The sequence below is a fragment of the Schistocerca gregaria genome, chromosome 3 (assembly GCF_023897955.1).
Source record: "Schistocerca gregaria isolate iqSchGreg1 chromosome 3, iqSchGreg1.2, whole genome shotgun sequence".
Lineage (NCBI taxonomy): Eukaryota > Metazoa > Arthropoda > Insecta > Orthoptera > Acrididae > Schistocerca > Schistocerca gregaria.
In genome coordinates, this window is record NC_064922.1 from 521,480,195 (window position 1) to 521,502,893 (window position 22,699).

Here is a 22,699-nt window from a genome sequence, read left to right on the forward strand (position 1 = left end):
CACACACTTTTTAAATTAATAGACCACTTTGTATAATATTAACTACAGACATAAGATCACACCTCTACATAGGTCACTCACTCACTAACAAACCCCCTCCCACTCAGTTAATATTCACCTCTACATACGTTTCCGGTTGCTTTCCCTATAATCACTGCCCCCTTTTCCCCCTTCCCAACAACCACAACCACTATTCCAAGCACCTCCTTTCCACTGACACCTCTGCTAAACATCTAGAGTATCTCCACTGATTGACTACCACTAACCAATACACCGCCCTCTTCCCCCTCCCCCTCGCCCCACACACACATACACTCCCTGCGAGCAAGGGCAAGAGAGAGAGAGAGAGAGAGAGAGAGAAAGAAATAAAGAAATACATTCACAGGTTATCAAAACTCACAAAAAAAGAATAAACAGAAAAACACTACGTATGCTCAGTCATAAAGCGTGAAACTGTAATATTATTTACCCCGTGGAGTGAAAATAACACCAATGCAGCTTTAGAAAGAGTGGTGCAAAAAAGGCGAAAAATTGCCAAGAGTGAACGTGCAAACAATTTTCTTTCGATCTCAGCCTTTGCTAACAACGAAGCGAAAAAGCAGTGGTTTGCGGCACATGTTAACAAGAGGTAAAAATACCGTAAGTAAATAGTACGACAATTGCACAAGGAAATACCATGTTTAATTTACAAACAGCAAAATGTAAAGATAAACTGTGTAGATATATTTTCAGTATGTCCACAGAAGATGCTTTATAAATGGAAAAGAAACACGTCTGATGAAAAATACTCTTTAACTGCAGTAAGATTAAGAAGCAAAAACGAACTATAAAGAATAGATCTATATGTTGCTTTACAATGTCAATAACTTTGCCTTCAGCGTAAACGAAGTTGTAATTAATTAATTATTATTTTAAACATGTTTCATTTATTGAGCTTAATTAGTAAGAACAGATTTCACTATTAATGTTTCCTTTATTCGCTTCTTGAATTTTATGGTTTTAGCAGAATCATTTTGGGGATTGGTTAAGAAAAACAGTTGATGTGATTACACCACTTTTTAGTTTTCGTAATAAGTATTAGTTATTTCTGAATTGTCTGTCGTGTACGAGAAAATTCCAGTTTTATAAATATCGCAAAGGAGGTATGTGTAACATATCTGGGTTTTGGAGCCATAGCATTATTGCCACATATCACAACGTAGTAGAGAGAAGTGCAGTAGGTGACGCATGGTATCATAATGTGGAATGATGTAAGAACGACAGTTGCTTACTACTTGGATACATCAGTCGTGGGTAATTGTGTCAACTAACTCGTCTTGTATTCTCACTGCCCGCTGTAATAAAATATGGGTGAATTATCCTCTTTCATGCGCCCCGAAAATCTTATTTTCGTTTATTATTTATTGCTAAATTAACATTCATATTTTGTTAATAATAATAATCTAGGGAACGAAACTTCCTGGCAGATTAAAACTATGTGCCGGAGCGAGACTCGAACTCGGGACCTTTGCTTTTCGCCGGCAAGTGTTCTGTCATCTGAGCTACCCAAGCACGACTCACGACCCTTCCTCCCGGCTTCAACTCTGCCAGTACCTCGTCTCCTACTTTCCAAACTTCACAGGAACACTAGCACTCCTGGAAGAAAGGAAAGTTCTGCGAGGTTCGCAGGAGAGCTTCTGCGAAGTTTGGAAAGTAGGAGACGAAGTACTGGCACAAATGAAGCTGTAAGGGCGGTTTGTGAGTCGTGCTTGGGTAGCTCAGACGGTAGAGCACTTGCCCGCGAAAGGCAAAGGTCCCGAGTCCGAGTCTCGGTCTGGCACACAGTTTTAAACTTCCGGGAAGTTTCATATCAGCACCCACTCCACTGTAGAGTGAAAATCTCACTCTGGAATCTGGGGAACGTCTTAATATTGCGCTATGATTATTCATTCAAAACATCACTTCATTACTAGCTTACGGTTGACAACTGGATAATTAGGAAGAGCCGAATCACTTCGTACATCATCGTATTCGTGCGGAATGACCGATTAGGGAGATGTTCGAGACAAATTGAGCTGTGGTGAGTCGGAGGGTGTCTGTAGTTCAGTTGCTAAGTTCAAGATGGAGAGCTACTTGGGTGAAATGCAGTGCGCATCTAAGATCGGGAATCTGCGAGTAACACAGATTGTTACTGAATTTACGAAAGTGTAATTTGGGTTGGCATCTATCAACAATGTTTGTTGCTCAATCAGAAAGTGATAAGTAACTTACTTTTATTCTTGTAATTCGATTTATGATCTATTAATTATATTTGTTACCCTGCTGGACAATAATAAAAAAGGTATTTTGGTCCATAAAAATGACTGATATGTTTGCGAGTGATTTCTGTAGATGTGTGCATGATTACGCCACTTACTGTTCAGTTTGCTATTTTATCCAAAGAAATTTGCATAACAAAATACAGCTGCTATCCGTGTAAGATTCACTGATCAGCCACAACATTATGACCACCAACTTACTTTCAATATAAACACGTTCAGGTGATAGCAGCGTCATTTGACGAGGAATGACTGCTAGTTAGACACATGCATGGTGCATGAAGTATCAGTGAACGTACTGTCCATATGTAGGATGTGGAAGACGAGCGGTCTACCTGAGTTTGACCGAGGGGAGAGTGTTGTTACCCGGAGGCTCGGCACGAGAATTTCGGAAACTGCACGACTCGTCGGGTGTTCGAAGAGTGCTGTGGTGAGTGCGAAACCAAGCTGTAACAATGTCCAGACGTCATGGGCCCATGCATATGCCAATGTTAATACCACGACATCGGCAACTTCGATTGAAATGGACACGTGACCATCGGCACTGGACGTTGGTGCAGTGGCAGACGGGTGCATGGTCTGGTGAATGCTGATACCTTCTTCATCATACCGATGGGTGGGTGCGAATCCGCCGTCTTCAAGGGAAATAGCTACTTGTTACCTGTACGGCAGGACTGAGACAAGCTGGCGGCGGCTACATTATGTTCTGGGGAACATTCACCGGGGCATCCATGGATCCAGTGGATCTCGTGCAAGGCACCATGGCGGCGAAGGAGTGTCGTACTCTTGTTGGAGACCACTTGCACTTCTTGATGACGATCATGTTTCCAGTCGGCAGTGGCATTTTCGACAAGATAACGCGCCATGTCACAAGAGCAGGAGTGTGATGGAGTGGTTCGAGGAGCACAGTGGCGAGTTCGCGTTGGTGTGTTGGCCCCCTCAACTCGCCAGACCTGAACCGGATCATAAACTTCTGGATTGTGATTTAACGTCGCGTCAGAGCTCATCGCACCCCTCCTAGGAATTTACAGGAATTAGGCGACCTGTGTGTGCAGATGTGGTGCCAACTCCCTCCAGCAACCTACCAAGGCCTCACTGCTTCCACGCCACTTCACGCAGCCGCTGTTATCCGTACCAAAGGTGGACATATGACTATTAGGTACGTGGTATAAGGTTCTGGTTGATCAGTCTACCCAGGGAGGGCAGAAAAATTCTGAATACTTGTAAGGGTGTTGCAGGGTAGGTTGTCTTGAAAAATAATTGTTAAGACAACATTCGTTGGATTGCGCCGTTCCGAATTAATTAACACTGAAGTTAGCCAATTAAAGTTTTGGCCGCAAATTCAAGCACCCCGCCATGTGCAACTAGTGCAATTGTTCTCAGAGCGTTGATGATAGCGCCCGAGACTCTTCAAAAGCTGGCTAGGATTCCATCGTTACTATCGTCCAGATTTCCAATTTTTGAATCGCTCTCTTGCTCGTTCTTAGGAAACCAAACAAAGAACATCTTTGGCGACACCATTTCGCACGAAACGGCCTGATTGGCTAACTTCAATGCTAATTAACTCCGAAAAGGTGCATCGTATCATATTTTTTTCTGAACAGTCTTTTCTCAGCACAACCTACGCCGCCTCATACATACAAGTCTTGCAAACTGTTGCTGACCTTTGTGTATACACTGCTCTCCAAACCTTAAGAACGAGATAGATAACGTAACATCAAATATGAACAATTCGTTCGAAATAAGTAAAAGTGCCCCCCAAGAACCATGGACGTTGCCGTTGGTGGGGAGGCTTGAGTGCCTCAGCGATACACATAGCCGTACCATAGGTGCAACCACAATGGAGGTGTATCTGTTGAGAGCCCAGACAAACGTGTGGTTCCTGAAGAGGGGCAGCAGCCTTTTCAGTAGTTGCAGGGGCAACAGTCTGCATGATTGACTGATCTGGCCTTGTAACACTATCCAAAACGGCCTTGCTGTGCTGGTACTGCGAACGGCTGAAAGCAAAGGGAAACTACGGCCGTAATTTTTCCCGAGGGCATGCAGCTTTACTATATGATTAAATGATGATGGCGTCCTCTTGGGTAAAATATTTCGGAGGTGAATTGTCCGGGCAGGGACTACTCAGGAGGATGTCGTTATCAGGAGAAAGAAAACTGGCGTTCTATGGATCAGAGTGTGGAATGTCAGATCCCTTAATCGGGCAGGTAGGTTTGAAAATTTAAAAAGGGAAATGGTTAGGTTAAAGTCACATATAGTGGAAATTAGCGAAGCTCGGTGGCAGGAGGAACAAGACTTCTGGCCAGGTGAATACAGGGTTATAAATACAAAATCAAATAGGGGTAATGCAGGAGTCGGTTTAATAATGAATACAAAAATAGGAGTGTGGGTAAGCTACTTCAAACAGCATAGTGAACGCCTTATTGTGGCCAAGATAGACACGAAGCCCATGCCTACTACTGTAACACGTCATGGTCTCCTGAGCTTCATTGCTTACATATTCCGCCCTCACAATCACATTTCACACATCAAGACGCTTCATTCGAACCAAAACCCGATAAGATAAAGTCAATGTTATATGAATTGATGTAAGCGATATGCAATTAACAAGTAAGCGTGATGTGGTTGAAATACTCGAGGCTGGTGTACCACATACATTTCAGACACGACGGTCACAGAAGCTTTTAGTTTGGGAGAGAAACCACACAACGGGACGCCGGTCCCTTCAGAGGACGACCCAGGCTACGTCGGCCAGTGACCGGCCATGTAGCGGACAGTGTGGGCCCGAGTGAAAGGGCGGAACGACCCCGTGTTCGGCTTAAAATCAAATTCCGCTACATTGTGTGGGAGTGGCCAGCATACACATTCTTTACACATAGCATGCAGTTTCAGAGATTTTCAAAGGGGGACAGCAAACGCCAAACGCCAATGCTACAGGTTTCTGAATTGGTCGCCTTAAACGAAACGTCATTCTCCCATTTTAGAAGAGCAATGCTGATTGGCAGACGATATTTCTGACACCTTGAGTTGAAGGAATAATGGAAGAGACCAAAACATATACCCCTTCACATCCGCAAGGAGAGGCGCCGGTCTGTTGTCGCTCTTGGAGTGAGGAACAAGTCTCTCCTCAGTACTTCACTGGGAGATCACCTCTGTCGAGAACGAATCGAAGTGCGACTCTGTATTGAGTCCCACACCTCAGACTACAGTAGTACAAGTGTATATGCCAACTAGCTCTGCAGATGATGAAGAAGTTGAAGATATGTGTGATGAAATAAAAGAAATTATTCAAATAGTGAAGGGAGACGAAAATTTAATAGTCATGGGTGACTGGAATTCGGTAGTAGGGAAAGGAGAAAAGCAAACGTAGTAGGTTTATATGGATTGGGGGTAAGAAATAAAAGAGAAAACCGACTGGTAGAATTTTGCACAGAGCACAACTTAATCATAGCTAACACTTGGTTCAAGAATCATAAAAGAAGGTTGTATACATGGAAGAAGCCTGGAGATACTGATAGGTTTCAGGTAGATTATATAGTGGTAAGACAGAGATTTAGGAACCAGATTTTAAACTGTAAGACATTTTCAGAGGCAGATGTGGACTCTGACCACAATCTATTGGTTATGGGTGGTAGATTAAAACTGACGAAACTGCAAAAAGGTGGGAATTTAAGGAAATGGGACCTGGATAGACTGACTAAACCAAAGGTTGTATAGAGTTTCAGGGAGAGCATAAGAGAAAAATTGATAGGAGTGGGGGAAAGAAATACAGTAGAAGAAGAATGGGTAGCTTTGAGGGATGAAGTAGTGAAGGCAGCGGAGGATCAAGTAGGTAAAAAGACGAGGGCTAGTAGAAATCCTTGGGTAACAGAAGAAATATTGAATTTAATTGATAAAAAGAGAAAATATAAAAATGCAGTAAATGAAGCAGGCAAAAAGGAATACAAAGGTTTAAAAAATGGGATCGACAGGAAGTGCAAAATGGCTAAGCAAGGATGGCTAGAGGACAAATGTAAGGATGTAGAGGCTTATCTCTCAAGGGGTAAGATCGATGCTGCCTACAGAGAAATTAGAGACCTTTGGAGAAAAGAGAACCACTTGTATGAATATCAAGAGCTCAGGTGGAAACCCAGTTCTAAGCAAAGAAGAGGAAGCAGGAAGGTGGAAGGAGTATATAGAGGGTCTATACAAAGGCGATGTACTTGAGGACAATATTATGGAAATGGTAAAGGATGCAGATGAAGATGAAATGGGAGATACGATACTGCGTGAAGAGTTTGACATAGCCCTGAAAGACCTGAGTCGAAACAAGATCCCAGGAGTAGATAATATTCCATTAGAACTACTGACAGCCTTGGGAGAGACAGTCCTGACAAAAGTCTACCATCTGGTGAGTAAGATGTATGACACAAGCGATATACCCTCAGACTTCAAGAAGAGTGTAATGATTCCAATCCCAAAGAAAGCAAGTGTTGACACATGTGAAAATTACCGGACTATCAGTTTAATAAGCCACAGCTGCAAAATACTAACGCAAATTCTTTACAAACGAGTGGAAAAACTGGTAGAAGCCGACCTCGCGAAGATCTGTTGGGATTCCGTTAAGATATTGGAACACGTGAGGCAATACTGACACTACGACTTATCTTGGAAGCTAGATTAAAGATAGCAAACCTACGTTTCTAGCATTTGTAGACTTGGAGAAAGCTTTTGACAATGTTCACTGGAATACTATCTTTCAAATTCTGATGGCGGTAGGGGTAAAATACAGGGAGCGAAAGGCTATTTACAATTTGTACAGAAACCACATGGCAGTTATAAGAGTCGAGGGACACGAAAGGGAAGCAGTGGTTGGGAGGGGAGTGAGACAGGGCTGTAGCCTCTCCCCGATGTTATTCAATCTGTATATTGAGCAAGCAGTGAAGGAAACAAAAGAAAAATTCGGAGTAGGTATTAAAATCCATGAAGATGAACTAAAAACTTTGAGGTTCGCCGATGACATTGTAATTCTGTCAGAGACAGCAAAGGACTTAGAAGAGCAGTTGAACGGAATGGATAGTGTCTTGAAAGTAGGATATAAGATGAACATCAACAAAAGAAGAACGAGAACAATGGAATGTAGTCTATTTAAGTCGGGTGCTGCTGAGGGATTAGATTAGGAAATGAGACACTTAAAGCAGTAAAGGAGTTTTGCTATTTGGGGAGCAAAATAACTGATGACGGTCGAAGTAGAGAGGATATAAAATGTAGACTATCAATGGCAAGGAAGGCGTTTCTGAAGAAGAGAAATTTGTTAACATCGAGTATAGATTTAAGTGTCAGGAAGTCGCTTCTGAGAGTATTTGTACGGAGTGTAGCCATGTATGGAAGTGAAACATGGACGATATATAGTTCGGACAAGAAGAGAATAGAAGCTTTCGAAATGTAGTACTACAGAAGAATGCTGAAGATTAGATGGGTAGATCATACAACAAATGAGGAGGTATTGAATAGGACTGGGCAGAAGAGAAGTTTGTGGCACAACTTGAGTAGAAGAAGGGATCGGTTGGTAGGACTGAAGACCACAACAACAACAAAATGTGAAGGTGTGGGTCCATGTTGCCAGAGGTCTCGCAGTCTACATCTACATCTACATGGCGCGACGTTACTGTGGCCATAGAGCCGCCGAATGGGGCAGTTGTGATGGAACAAGACAGGGGTCGGTGTGTTCCAATATAAAACTATGGGGCTTAACTTCTGAGGTCACCAGTCCCCTATAACTTAGAACCGCTTAAACCTAACTAATGTAGGGACATCACATACATCATTACCCGTTGCAGAATTCGAACCTGCGACCGTAGCGGTAATGCGGTTCCCGACTAAAGCGCCACTTTGGCCGGCTGTGTGCCAATCAGCGAGCAGTTACGGTGCTCTGTGGTGAAGCTCGTACAACATGTTCGGTGACGACATTTGGATGACTTCGCACGTGGAAGAATCAGCAGAACAGTGGAAGGATGACAAAGTGTGACGAGTGCAGCCTGTGAGTTTGGCATTGCTCAATGCACTGTTTTACACTCATGGATATCGTTCCGAATCGCGGGCACCACTGCCTGGAGACTAGGTGGTTGACCTGGTCAGGTGCAGCAGCTGATGACCGCTGTACTGTGCAACAGGCAAGAAGGGACCGAATCACAACAGCGCGTGCAATTACAACGACATTTAACAGCACTGCAAGGCAAGTAATCTCTCGCTCCACCGTAGCACGGCGACTGCGTGGGATGGTCTCTTCGCCCGACGAACAGTATGTTGTGTTCTAATGATATCGGTAGCAACGACTGCGGTGAGTATTGTTTTGAACGTACTTTCTTACAGCGAGGGGCAGAAACACGTAATATAATCAGGAACGTAATCGAACATGATCGTTTTAGTAGCCTGGGTGTTATGGTTTGGGGAGGATAATGTTGCAACGCCATGACCTCGAAATCTTTGAACACGGTAAACTCGCGGATCTACGTTATTATGACACTGCACAAGTAGTCCATGCGCCTCTTGTCAGGAGTGCATTCCACCTTGGCTTCATGTTTGTGGTTGAGAAGGCGCGACCGCATCGCTCAGCGCAGCTGAACGAGCTCTTGAATGAGTTGACCTGCACGTTCCCCGACTTAAATTCCATCGAGCACGTGTGCAGTGCGGTGAGAAGATGTATTTCAGCGCATTCACATACACCAACGACTATCCAGCAATTGTCATTCGAGATGGTGGAGAAACGGAGCGTCCTACCACAAGTACACCTTACCAGCCTTGTGGCCATCATGGGAGCACGTTGCAAGATTCGCCTTGTTGTCCATTGTTATCACATACACTATTAAGAATCTAAAAACCATGTTCCGCCTTTTTCATTGCCCTGGGAAACATCATGGATTGCGGTGATTTCAGTATAATTATTGTCCTTGAATAAAAATGTCACTTCTATTCGTCTCATTGCGTATATCTGTATCAGTTCTTTCAATGTATGGTCCAGGTTTCATCTATGTATGTTAGTTGACAGTCATACATAATGTAAACGGTATTTTCGTCCTTAAGTTGTGCACACCAATGCATTACTTCAGTGAAAAAGAGCCTTAGCCTGTTTCATTGTCGTTCTGTTTCGGCCATACAACAGAAGCAGTGGACACAAGTGCAACCTCTATGCTGGGACGACGAAATTACTAGAAGACGCTAGGTTGGTATACATGTTAGAAATGCTGTTTTTTATGTTGACGTGCCACGATATAACTATGTCCTTTACATCGCCTGAATCTCAAATGCAAATGCAGACTGTTATTTGCCACCTGGGTTGGCGCACAGAAGGGAATCGCAGCGAGGGCTCTCTTATATTCACTGCGATCTGGAACGCCGTAATGCAAGTCCTAATCTACACGTATTACAAAAGTGGATGAATGTTTGTGTATGTGTTGAACATCTACTCCTAAATAACGGACAGGCAGCATCCAAGCTTTGTACAAGTATCTCTTATGCCACGCAAAAATCATTGGGGGTGTAAGAGACACCTACCTGTCATAGTTCAAGAGATGTGACGTCACACACAATGAGATATGTGGAGAGTTACCACATCATGCATGACGTTTGAATTCATTACATCTATGGTACTAATCCTATTCACAATCAGTTTCGATACCAGTATCCAAAATGTATTGCTAAATGCACCGACAAAAATACATCATGGTACCATAGATTGTTGAGGAGATATGACACCATAAACATTGAGATGTATGGTAAAATGCTGCATTGTGTATGACGTTTAAATTTATTACTTTTCTTGTACTAACACTGTTGGCAACACATTTTGCAAACAGTATCCACATATTCCGGTGAATGTATCTGCAAAACCGTAACATTGAATGACACATATATCAGGAGATACGACGTCATAAACGCTTAGATCCGTGAATAATTGCCGCATCATGGATGACGTTAAAATTTATTATTTCCTTGCTGCTAACTCTATTCGCAACATATGTCGCTGGCAGTAGCCACTTATGCCGCTCAATGTATCTACACATATATAGTGTACGATATGTAGTTCAAGACATATGACGTCATAAACATTGAGATACGAGAAAAAAATGCTGCGTCATGAATAAAGCGTTAACACTAGGTCATTCCTTTAGTCATTTCAAATTAAAGAAATCTCGAACATCTGGCAGCGCTATTGATGACAGCTTTCAAATGCGAAGCGCAAGCGGCTGTAGGCGAAAACGGTAGCCGTTTGTGGAGCTACTAGCTTAGCACCCGTTGCTGCGCTCGCGTAGACTGTGTGGCCTGCAGAGACTTTGTTTTTTGTTTTTATTTAATCGAATGTTTATGTTGTTTACAAATTGCAACACCTTCTAAGCCTGTAACGCTAATTGTGGTCATATAAGCATAGCCTTTTCCGAATGTACTTTGCACCAAGAAGCCATTCTGGTAGCTGGAATCCAAAGTCTTTGTTAATTATGCATTTTGCGTTCTTGAGGACATATTTCCATAGCAACTTTCATCCTCAAACAATTACAGGGTGTACATAAATTTAGGTAACACTTTCAATAATTTATTGCACAAGAAGTAAACATTGTACATGTCATACACATTGAATTTTGAAGAGAGAGTCTGAAAGTTTTTCTTACAAACATTCGATATGCGAACCATGAGTGACCCGGCAGACGTCAATACGGTAATCGAGTTCTTGCCACACCCGTCCCAGCATGGCATCATCGACTGTCGCAGGCGCTTCCCGTATTCTTTTCCGGAGTTGTGCTACATCACGTGGTAGAGGTGGTACATACACCAGATCTTTAATGTGTCCCCACATAAAAAAGTGACACGGAGTGAGATCTGGTGATCGGGGAGGCCATTTCATGAAACAATTCGCTTCGCACCTAAGCTCGTCATGTTTGCGACTAGCGCTGACTATCGGAAAATCACCAAACTACGCTGTGGCGGTATGCATGAAAAGAAAAAAAATCAGGATTTCTCTTCAAAATGACACATGTAAGATATCTGTACAATGTTTGGTTCTTGTGCAATAAGTATCTGAAAGTGTTCCCCAACTTTATGTACACCTTGTATTTTTTTATATCTAGTCGAGAAATGAAATATCAATTTTGATGAATTTAGCTTTCAATTTTTTAATGTAACGAAATATTTTATTATAAATTTTCATCTCCTACTGCAGTCCCTTAGGGGTTGAATTTCCAGACACAATCAAACACCTACTTCTTCTTTCTAATTGAGAAGTCAAATACGAATTGTGATAAATGTAGTCTCAAAAATCCTGTACTTGTTCTTTACCAATTATTTATTTTCAAAAAATGTTCATTCACTATTCTACCCCCTTAGGATTTTAGTTTCGAAAAATCCTTTCGGAAACACGCTTTCTCCAAATTTTAAGATTATATCCGTAGTGGTTTGGGCTGTGCGGTGATGAGCCAGTTAGTTAATCAGTCAGGTCATTCCTTTATTTATAGAGAAGAAGAGGAGTTGCCATAGAGAGGTTTACAAAATTGCTTTGTAGACACGCGAGGCAGCTGTGCCCAGCGCACAGAAAATTTCCAAGAGCATGTTTCCTAATTGGGAAACCGTAATTGTACATTTGTACATCACGTATATTTCTTTGTACGACTATTTCATAATTTCAAAGAGGTTTTCACGAATACACAGAAACGAAATTTTTTCGGTACTTCACTTCAAAGACAGTTAATTATTTTGTTTTAGTTTCGAATGCAAAACTGGAAAAATTAATACTTTGGCAACGCCCAGTTTGTCAGCTAGTTTTGAATAAAGACAACAAATTATTTAGTTTTCAGAGAAGATAAGGTGTTCTTTAGGATGAAGGATGTGAGGACTTTCCGGTAAGGAATATCAGTTATAAAACAAACAACAGAGGCTTGAAAGAAGTTCAGACGGACAGTCGTAATGTTATTTAATGATTTTACTTAGATACCCGTTTTGGAGTCTCATGGGCACCATATTAGGCCATCTTAGGCCATCTAACCGTTTGTGCTATTATAAGCATCTTTATATACAACCGGTTTCCATAGATTTCTTCTCGGTCGACGTGGACCATTCACACCTCCAACGACAACTAAGTTAGTGGTATGAAGGGTCCACATCTTCCGAGAATGAGTCTACGGAAACCAGTTGGATGTAGTGGTCCCTATAACAGCACGAACAGTTAGATGACTTATGCAGCTAAATGTATAGTGATCTGAAGATGGCGCCAGTGAGGTATTGAAACTGCTAGCTACATAAAATTATTAAATAAAATTATAGCTGTTGGTATCTGTTTTCCTCGTGTCTTCGACTGGCCCCAGGTCCATCTCATTTGCAGAAGTTGGAGTTACAGAAATTGTTAACGCGGTCCAATTTTAATGTTGTTTTCACAGATTGTAAATTCTGGTTATTTCTTTAAGTGCTCCTACGTAAACTAAACTGCTTTTTTTTAGCAACCTGTGAAGTCTACACTGAAAAATGTTTTGCAAAATACTGCTTATATAAGAGTCCGGATACTTCGTATATGCATAGTATCCATGTAACACGTGGGAAAACGAGAAGAAAAGAGAAAAAAATAATACTCGTGTTAGGAATATCAGTACAGCAGGCGGCAATATTCCAGCCTGATGCACTCCCAGCCTATGTTCACTGGAGGGAAGACAGGCAGAATATCTCTGTGGGACCGTGGCGAGCCAGTGGACTGAGGTACGGAGTATGCCCAGCGGCCCTCATCTGTGGAAGCTATGCTAGAAGTTCGCTCCACGGCCAGGCCAGGCCGGGCAGGCGATTAAAGCCAGCTGGCCTCTCCTCTCCTCTCTTCGCTCCTCCCCCTCCCCCTCTCCTAACTCCCACCCCTCCTGTCCGCGGCCAGTCTGCCCTGCCCAACTCCGCCGCGCTCCACACTTTTCATCGACCGGCGCGTCGGCTCTACCGGACAGCGGCGTCGGCAGCGGCGACCCATCCCACCCCATACCGCCCCATGCCGCGCCGTGAATTCCGGCACCATACCAGGCCGCGGCGAGCCGCGCCTGCCAATAGCCCGGCCTCCAAGTCGACGCGTTTCCCGCGCCCTCGAGGCTTAGCTTCGGCCTTCTAAGCCAAAACACTTTTTTTCTTTGATTTTTGCAGCAGCGTATGATTCATGAAAACACCACGCGACCAGTTCGCCTCCTTAGCTGAGTGGTTAGCGCGTCTGATTACAATGCAGCGGGCCCGGGCTAGATTCACGGGCGGCTCGGAGCTTTTCTTCGCTTGGGGACTGGGAGCTGTGTTGTCCTCGTCATCATTTCATCATTACCGACATGCAACTCGCCCAATGTCACATCACTTAAAAAGAATTGCAAATTTGGTGCTGAACTACCCAAGGTGGGGTATCCCGTCTATCAATGCCACATCATCATTTTATTACATTTTCGTATCACCAAGTATTAGTCACCCTGACATCATTCTAGTACCACGAAGAACCGCCTTTATGCCGAACGTAGCGAGAGAAGAAGATTTCACCAGTTGCTTCAAGGATGCCTGATCCACCTCAAGCCATTCAAATGGTTCAAATGGCACTATGGGACTCAACATCTGAGTTCATCAGTCCCCTAGAACTTAGAACTATTTAAACCTAACTAACGTAAAGAGGTCACACACATCCATGCCCGAGGCAAGAGTCGAACCTACGACCTAGCGGTCGCGCGGTTCCAGACTGAAGCGCCTACAAAGGCTCGGCCACAGAGGCCAACAATCCAATCCTCCACGAACATGTTATTTCCAGAGATTTTCCGGAAACATTGACTGCAAGATCATTGATCCGAATAAATGGAACTTCTGGCTTTGGCGATATCTATGAGAAAGCGTTTGCCGGAGAGTTGTTCGGTCTCTACCTGATCTGAAGGCCATTACACAGGACCACGCTGCACGGCTTCCACTGGAACCGCTACGAGAAACTGTTGATCACATCGTTTTATCGATGCAGCATCTCGTCGACATCTGCAACGCTCATACTGAAAAAGTTATGAAAGTAGAGGTTAATAATAAAATCACTATTATGTCTTTCTCACTTGTTTGACTTTTACTGCCCACATCCAGTTCCTAATCCACAACATATGGAAATATTTCTATATATCTGTCTTACTACATTCAGAGCGCTAGAATTGCACCTGGTGGCCAAAACAGAAATTAATTTTTTTCCAGCTTCCACATTAACTCATTGGAATATCCACCGCATTTCGCTGTCATACAACAATTACAGCCCACAGTGGACCACTACGAGTAGTTCGACTTTCACAACACCACCCAATAAAACAACGCTGGCTTGACTACAAACTCCACACACTACGGGTTAAGCGCGTCTTTGCGTCGTTGGAGCTCTCGACCCCTTGCATTTGTTGAATAGCGGAAAACCTCAACTCGTCGGGCGTTACAACAGACCTCCACTCAGTGAAGACGTCCAGTTTTATGTGTCGCTGTGAACAATTCCTTTTTGCGAGGTACCTAATCATAACATCCATTGCATGCAGTTCCATTCGCAATGTTCACTCCGAAAGTGACTGAGATAGAACTGAATTCACCGACAGCAGCAATTTCAGTCTGGCCTGAAAACTATTGTCAATGGCACGGCATGAATATCAAATGGTTCAAATGGCTCTGAGCACTATGGGACTCAACTGCTGTGGTCATTAGTCCCCTAGAACTTAGAACTACTTAAACCTAACTAACCTAAGGACATCACACACATCCATGCCCAAGGCAGGATTCGAACCTGCGACCGTAGCAGTCGCACGGTTCCCGACTGCGCGCCTAGAACCGCGAGACCACCGCGGCCGGCCACGGCATGAATATCATCTCTAGTTCGTTTCAGTTAGTATATTTTTACAACCACCGCTTTTGGCGCTGTTACATGGGTGCTGTTCATTCACCATTCCTTGTCTAAACGTTGAATAGTCTGCGTTTATACATTAACGTCATTCTCGATGTGGCCATGGAATCGTCGAAACACTGTAGGTCGTTTCTGCCATTCTGTCACGTCTCCTTGTCAACTAATCTTACTGTGCTGATTCCATACTACCGACTGGTAAACCCACAGTGGTTGACTCCTGTGGCTTACGTCAGTGGTAGATAATCGAATGACGGTTTGGTAGCATCTCTCCACCATCTACAACGATTAATAATGGACTGTTTTCTTTGTAGCGGATGACTAACATTTTCTCTGTGTTGTATGCTGGACAGCACCCCCGTATATTCAGCCGCCACACTTACGGATAGGCTTCGTAGGTTGGGGACGGTCCCTGAAGCAGTTCATAGGGCATTTATCAATAGAATAGTTATTGAATTGTTTGCTGTCAAGCCTCCTGCAACCGCTACAGCATCTGGGGTCAGAAAGTACGCCACCCTGGGGCGTGCAGGTCGCGGTTCACGGCGCTGTAGCCGCAGGAACCCACTCACGTTCCCGTGGTCACGTGTCCGAACACCACGCACTTGCTCTTCCGCGGACGCCCAGTTAGGTCGACGATCAACCCGGAGACAGTCAGTTACAATTCTGGCTCCGGCCAACCGACAGCCGCTACAAGCCTCAGCCAGAGACCCACCGACTATCGCAGCCGCCGTTCATCCAGGTGTCATCTCGCTCGAGGTGTGAGCTCCGTAATAAGCTGCATTTCCGTGAGCTGCTCCCGAGGGCACCGCACTGCAGGATCTGCATGTGACTACCCACAAGTTCATCGCCTCGAGGGACCGTGACGTTTGCTGCCCATACATTAGCTAGGCGGACTGGCGAATCTACGGCATGTAAGTATTGGGTACCCAGTCTCAACCAATGCTTCTCGCAATTGTTGTATATACGCGGCGAAAATTTCACACAACAGCAATACGGCATGTGTCTGAACAAGATCTTTTTTAAGTCTTGTATTGTCTTTACATTTATGGATACCCTTTTTATATGGCAAGATGCTTTAACTTAATGGAAGATTACTCTCATCCAGGAACGAAAATCGTCTTACGCTGTTGAATGGGACTTCTGACGATCAAGTCTAACGTACCTTCCACATGAAATACTAGTTCTCCAAAATTTAAGAAAACATTTCTCAGATTTTCAGATCCTAGCTCTTCTCGGTTCGCCCAGCATTCATTGTAGAGTGTTTTCTGCTCACTGTTTCTAGCCAGACACTCTAAAGTCAGCCTATAATATGAAGAGGGAAAATGGGAACAAACTACCCTACCTACTCACGAGCACCTGTCCAGTTCGATGCCTTCAGTTAAATTCAACGGTTTCTCGTCGATACACAGTAATCTGCGCACATAGAAAAACTGTGTCTGCTGCGAAGCCTACTTGATACAAGTGTTTGTTATCTGTAGTGGGAGACGCAGGAACAGTTTATCTTCATGAGCCATTGGACATCCATTACTCGAGACAAGAATCTTTATGATTTCACGGATACTAATCTGTTCATTTCTGAGATGTATAACTTCGCAGCTTAGATCAAGATTGTGTTTGGTCATCAGGCTAATCAGAATGCATTTCCACCACAGAGAGGAGTTGTAGAGCACGTCAAAACATTTAGTCGACCAAACTGTAGGTAAAATATGTGTCTAACAGCGTAATTGAAAATAGAAGCTCGCTTCTGCTGCACGGGAAATTTTAGGAAGTTTCTTAAGAAAAGGCACGTACTGTCTTGATACGAACGAAACAAAACAAATCCGCACATAGGCTGAAGTTATAATTGCAGAAAACCGATGTGCGAAGTCTTCAACTATGTTGGAAAAGGTATTGTCACAGAATCTAACCACCTTTGTAGCCTTAAAATACAAGTAAACTTCCTTCGGGTTTGGTTAGGAATTGGGGGGAGGGGGGGGGGGGAGGAAATTGACTTAGAGGATGGAAGAAGATGGACTAATAGAAAATTGGAGTAAGTACATACCTGGGCAACGGCAGGTACTGTGATAGATAAATATAAAATTCTCACACAACACACACTTTCATAAATTCAGCACAGCCAAAAGGAATGGGTTAATATTTGTGAGCAGTGTAGGAGGGTACTGGTTGATGAAAGCAATAGGTTACTTTAAACACGTGCCTTCCGCTTAAGTCCAGCTGCGCAATCAGGAAGTCTCGTTTATATGCACATGAATTCAGAACGCACAAAATACACACATCAAAAAAGCTATGCATCACCTCGGTTCGGAGAGATCCTGTACAGAAAATTGGAATAGAGATCAACATAAACTTCATTTCCGCCCTCTTTATTGTTCATGAAAACCATAAATTGCATTTTGTACCACCATACAGCGAGACCTTCAGAGGTGGTGGTGCAAATTGTTGTACACACCGGTACTTCTAATATCCAGTAGCACGTCCTCTTGCGTTGATGCAGGCCCATTTTCGTCGTGGCATACTATCCGCAATTTTATCAATGCACTGTTGGTCCAAATTGTCCCACTCCTTAACGGCGATTCGACGTAGATCCCTCAGAGTGGTTGGTGGGTCACGTCGTCCTTAAACAGCCCTTTTCAATCTGTCCCAGGCATGTTAGATAGGGTTCATGTCAGGAGAACATGCTGGCTGCTCTAGACGAGCGATGTCGTTAACCTGAAGGAAGTCATTCACAAGATGTGCACGATGGGGGCGCGGATTGTCGTCCATGAAGACGAATGCCTCGCCAATATGCTGCCGTTATGGTTGCAATATCGCTCGGAGGATGGCATTCACGTATCGTACAGCCGTTACTGCGCCTTCCATGACCACAAGCGGTGGACTTCGACCCCACATAATGCCACCCCAAAACAGCAAGGAATCTACACGTTGCTCCACTCGCTGGGCAGTGTGTCTAAGGCGTTCAGCGTGACCGTGTTGCCTCCAAACACGTCTCCGACGATTGTCTGGTTGACGGCATATACGACACTCATCGGTGAAGAGAATGTAATGCCAATCCTGAGCGGTCCATTCGGCGTGTTGTTGGGCCCATCTATACCGTGCTGCATGATGTCATGGTTGCAAAGATGGACTTCGCCATCGACGTTGAGAGTGAAATTGCGCATCATGCAGCCTGCTGCGCATACTTTGAGTCACAACACGAAGTCCCGTGGCTGCACGAAAAGCATTATTCAACAAGGTGGCGTTGCTGTCAGGGATCCTCCGAGCCATAATCCGTAGGTAGCGGTCATCCACTGCCGTAGTAGCCCTTGGGCGGCCTGAGCGTGGCATATCATCGACAGTTCCTGTCTCTCAGTATCTCCTCCATGTCCGAACAACATCGCATTGGTTCACTCTGAGACGCCTGGACACTTCCCTCATTGAGAGCCCTTCCTGGCACAAAGTAACACTGCGAACGCTATCTAACCACGGTATTGACCGTCTTGGCATGGTTGAAGTACAGACAACATGAGCCGTGGACCTTCTTTCTGGCGTAATGTCTGGGACTGATCGGCTGTCGGACCCCCTCCGTCTAATAAGCGCTGATCATGCAATGTTGTTTACATCTTTGGGCGGATTTAGTGAGGTCGCTGAGCAGCCAAAGGGACTGTGTCTGTGATACAATATCCACAGTGAACGTCTATCTTCAGGAGCTCTGGGAACTGGGGTGAAGCAAAACTTTTTTTGATGTGTGTATTGTTAGCAGGAAGATCATGCAAAAAACCTAGTTCCCTTCGTACGAAAGTTTGCACTATTTAAATATGCTGACGCAATAAAGTGCCTAATTTCAGCATTCAGCAATCCAGCACATGGCGACTTAGCTTTTCTCAGCATCTCAAACCTTATTTGCATGCTGAGAATTTCTTTTCGTTACTATTGTTTCTCAGTCGCAGCTCAGTAGCCAAATATCTATTTGTCAAAATGACTTTGATTCATGTAGTCAGTTTACGAAAGATTACAAGAGGGCAGGCACAAGCGAGGCACCTTCAAGTTGATGAAAGACAAGGAGTGATATGGTCCTCGGCAAAATTAAGTCGAGAGGAATGTGTTTAAAGGATAGTACATTATCAATGAACACAAAAACAATGTTTTACAAGCTAGCAGGCATACTTCAGAATACAACTTCGAGATTTAACTTTACCAACGACAACGACGTCATCTGAAATACTCTTGAAGAAGTGCTAACATCTTTAAATTTTCAATAGAGGGTAACATCCTTAAATTTATAATATTCGTAACACACTGTGAGATTAAGCAACATGTGTCGCAATAACCAGTTTCTAAACAGTTCATAATAAGAACCTATGAGCGCCTATCGCTTCTCGGAAGCACGTGAACTGATACCTACTCGCTGAGCGGTACAAGTAAACAGTCCTGAACTAACCTCTCCACGCAAAGCTAACCTTCGTCACAGTAAATAAATGTAATATTTGCTCACCAACGTGGACCTTCGCCAGACAATGACAGTTTCTTTCTCAACATCTGAACACAGCACAAAGTGCGTCTTCGACTTTAGCATACCATGTCCGAACAACAACCGACCGAGAATGTCGACGTACTGTTTTGAAATGAGAAACACCACATGTCGCAACACGCACAAACGAATACTACAGGAAGAGAGGGAACCCATTCGCCATAGGCTTAAGTCTCGTACAGTGATGGAGCCAAGAGACTGATAAAGAGCTTGTATCAAGAAATCGAAACCGGTTAGAGCAAGACCTACATAGCATACGGTAAATAGAAGCATCGCGATTCACAGAAAGGCAAAATATATTGAGAGGAAAATGAAAGTTCTGAGTAAACAGACACGTTTCGAACTATCAGTGACACAAAACCTGTGCCCAGATACTTGAGAACGAGACAGGAACCGACACAACCAAAATGTTGAATGGTGTGTCCAAATTTTCCTTCTTAAAGGGAAATGACGGAATGTTACCATCATTCAGTAGCACTGTTAATATTAGTGACGTACAGTTCAGTACTAGTATCGCTAAGAAACAACTTCTATCAGTATAACTCATTGGCGCTCAAAGTCCGATGGACCACGGGTTAAGTTCTATACAGAGTTTAAGAGAGAATAGAGAGAATTACGTCCACTTTTGACCATAATTTACCACAGGTACATTGAGCAGAGATATGTTCCCCCAGGTCCGAAAAGGGCACAAGTTACAACCAACTACGGGGCAGTTAGGCCTCTATTGTTGTTGTTGTCTTCAGTCCTGAGACTGGTTTGATGCAGCTCTCCATGCTGCTCTATCCTGTGCAAGCTGCTTCATCTCCCAGTACCTACTGCAACCTACATCCTTCTGAATCTGCTTAGTGTACTCATCTCTCGGTCTCCCTCTACGATTTTTACCCTCCACGCTGCCCTCCAATGCTAAATTTGTGATCCCTTGATGCCTCAAAACATGTCCTACCAACCGATCCCTTCTTCTAGTCAAGTTGTGCCACAAACTTCTCTTCTCCCCAATCCTATTCAATACCTCCTCATTAGTTACGTGATCTATCCACCTTATCTTCAGTATTCTTCTGTAGCACCACATTTCGAAAGCTTCTATTCTCTTCTTGTCCAAACTAGTTATCGTCCATGTTTCACTTCCATACATGGCTACACTCCAAACAAATACTTTCAGAAACGACTTCCTGATACATAAATCTATATTCGATGTTAACAAATTTCTCTTCTTCAGAAACGCTTTCCTTGCCATTGCCAGTCTACATTTTATATCCTCCCTACTTCGACCATCATCAGTTATTTTACTTCCTAAATAGCAAAACTCCTTTACTACTTTAAGTGTCTCATTTCCTAATCTAATTCCCTCAGCATCACCCGATTTAATTTGACTACATTCCATTATCCTCGTTTTGCTTTTGTTAATGTTCATCTTATATCCTCCTTTCAAGACACTGTCCATTCCGTTCAACTGCTCTTCCAAGTCCTTTGCCGTCTCTGACAGAATTACAATGTCATCGGCGAACCTCAAAGTTTTTACTTCGTCTCCATGAATTTTAATACCTACTCCAAATTTTTCTTTTGTTTCCTTTACTGCTTGCTCAATATACAGATTGAATAACATCGGGGAGAGGCTACAACCCTGTCTCACTCCTTTCCCAACCACTGCTTCCCTTTCATGCCCCTCGACTCTTATTACTGCCATCTGGTTTCTGTACAAATTATAAATAGCCTTTCGCTCCCTGTATTTTACCCCTGCCACCTTTAGAATTTGAAAAAGAGTATTCCAGTCAACATTGTCAAAAGCTTTCTCTAAGTCTACAAATGCTAGAAACGTAGGTTTGCCTTTTCTTAATCTTTCTTCTAAGATAAGTCGTAAGGTCAGTATTGCCTCACGTGTTCCAACATTTCGACGGAATCCAAACTGATCCTCCCCGAGGTCTGCATCTACCAGTTTTTCCATTCGTCTGTAAAGAATTCGCGTTAGTATTTTGCAGCCGTGGCTTATTAAACTGATAGTTCGGTAATTTTCACATCTGTCAGCACCTGCTTTCTTTGGGATTGGAATTATTATATTCTTCTTGAAGTCTGAGGGTATTTCGCCTGTCTCATAAATCTTGCTCACCAGCTGGTAGAGTTTTGTCATGACTGGCTCTCCCAAGGCCGTCAGTAGTTCTAATGGAATGTTGTCTACTCCGGGGGCCTTGTTTCGACTCAGGTCTTTCAGTGCTCTGTCAAACTCTTCACGCAGTATCGTATCTCCCATTTCGTCTTCATCTACATCCTCTTCTATTTCCATAATATTGTCCTCAAGTACATCGCCCTTGTATAAACCTTCTATATACTCCTTCCACCTTTCTGCCTTCCCTTCTTTGCTTAGAACTGGGCTGCCATCTGAGCTCTTGATATTCATACACGTGGTTCTCTTCTCTCCAAAGGTCTCTTTAATTTTCCTGTATGCCGTATCTATCTTACCCCTAGTGAGATAAGCTTCTACATCCTTACATTTGTCCTCTAGCCATCCCTGTTTAGCCATTTTGCACTTCCTGTCGATCTCATTTTTGAGACGTTTGTATTCCTTTTTGCCTGCTTCATTTACTGCATTTTTATATTTTCTCCTTTCATCAATTAAATTCAATATTTCTTCTGTTACCCAAGGATTTCTAGCAGCCCTCGTCTTTGTACCTACTTTATCCTCTGCTGCCTTCACTACTACATCCCTCAGAGCTACCCATTCTTCTTCTACTGTATTTCTTTCCCCTATTCCTGTCAATTGTTCCCTTATGCTCTCTTTGAAACTCTGTACAACCTCTGGTTCTTTCAGTTTATCCAGGTCCCATCTCCTTAATTTCCCACATTTTTGCAGTTTCTTCAGTTTTAATCTACAGGTCATAACCAATAGATTGTGGTCAGAGTCCACATCTGCCCCTGGAAATGTCTTACAACTTAAAACCTGGTTCCTAAATCTCTGTCTTACCATTATATAATCTATCTGATACCTTTTAGTATCTCCAGGGTTCTTCCACGTATACAACCTTC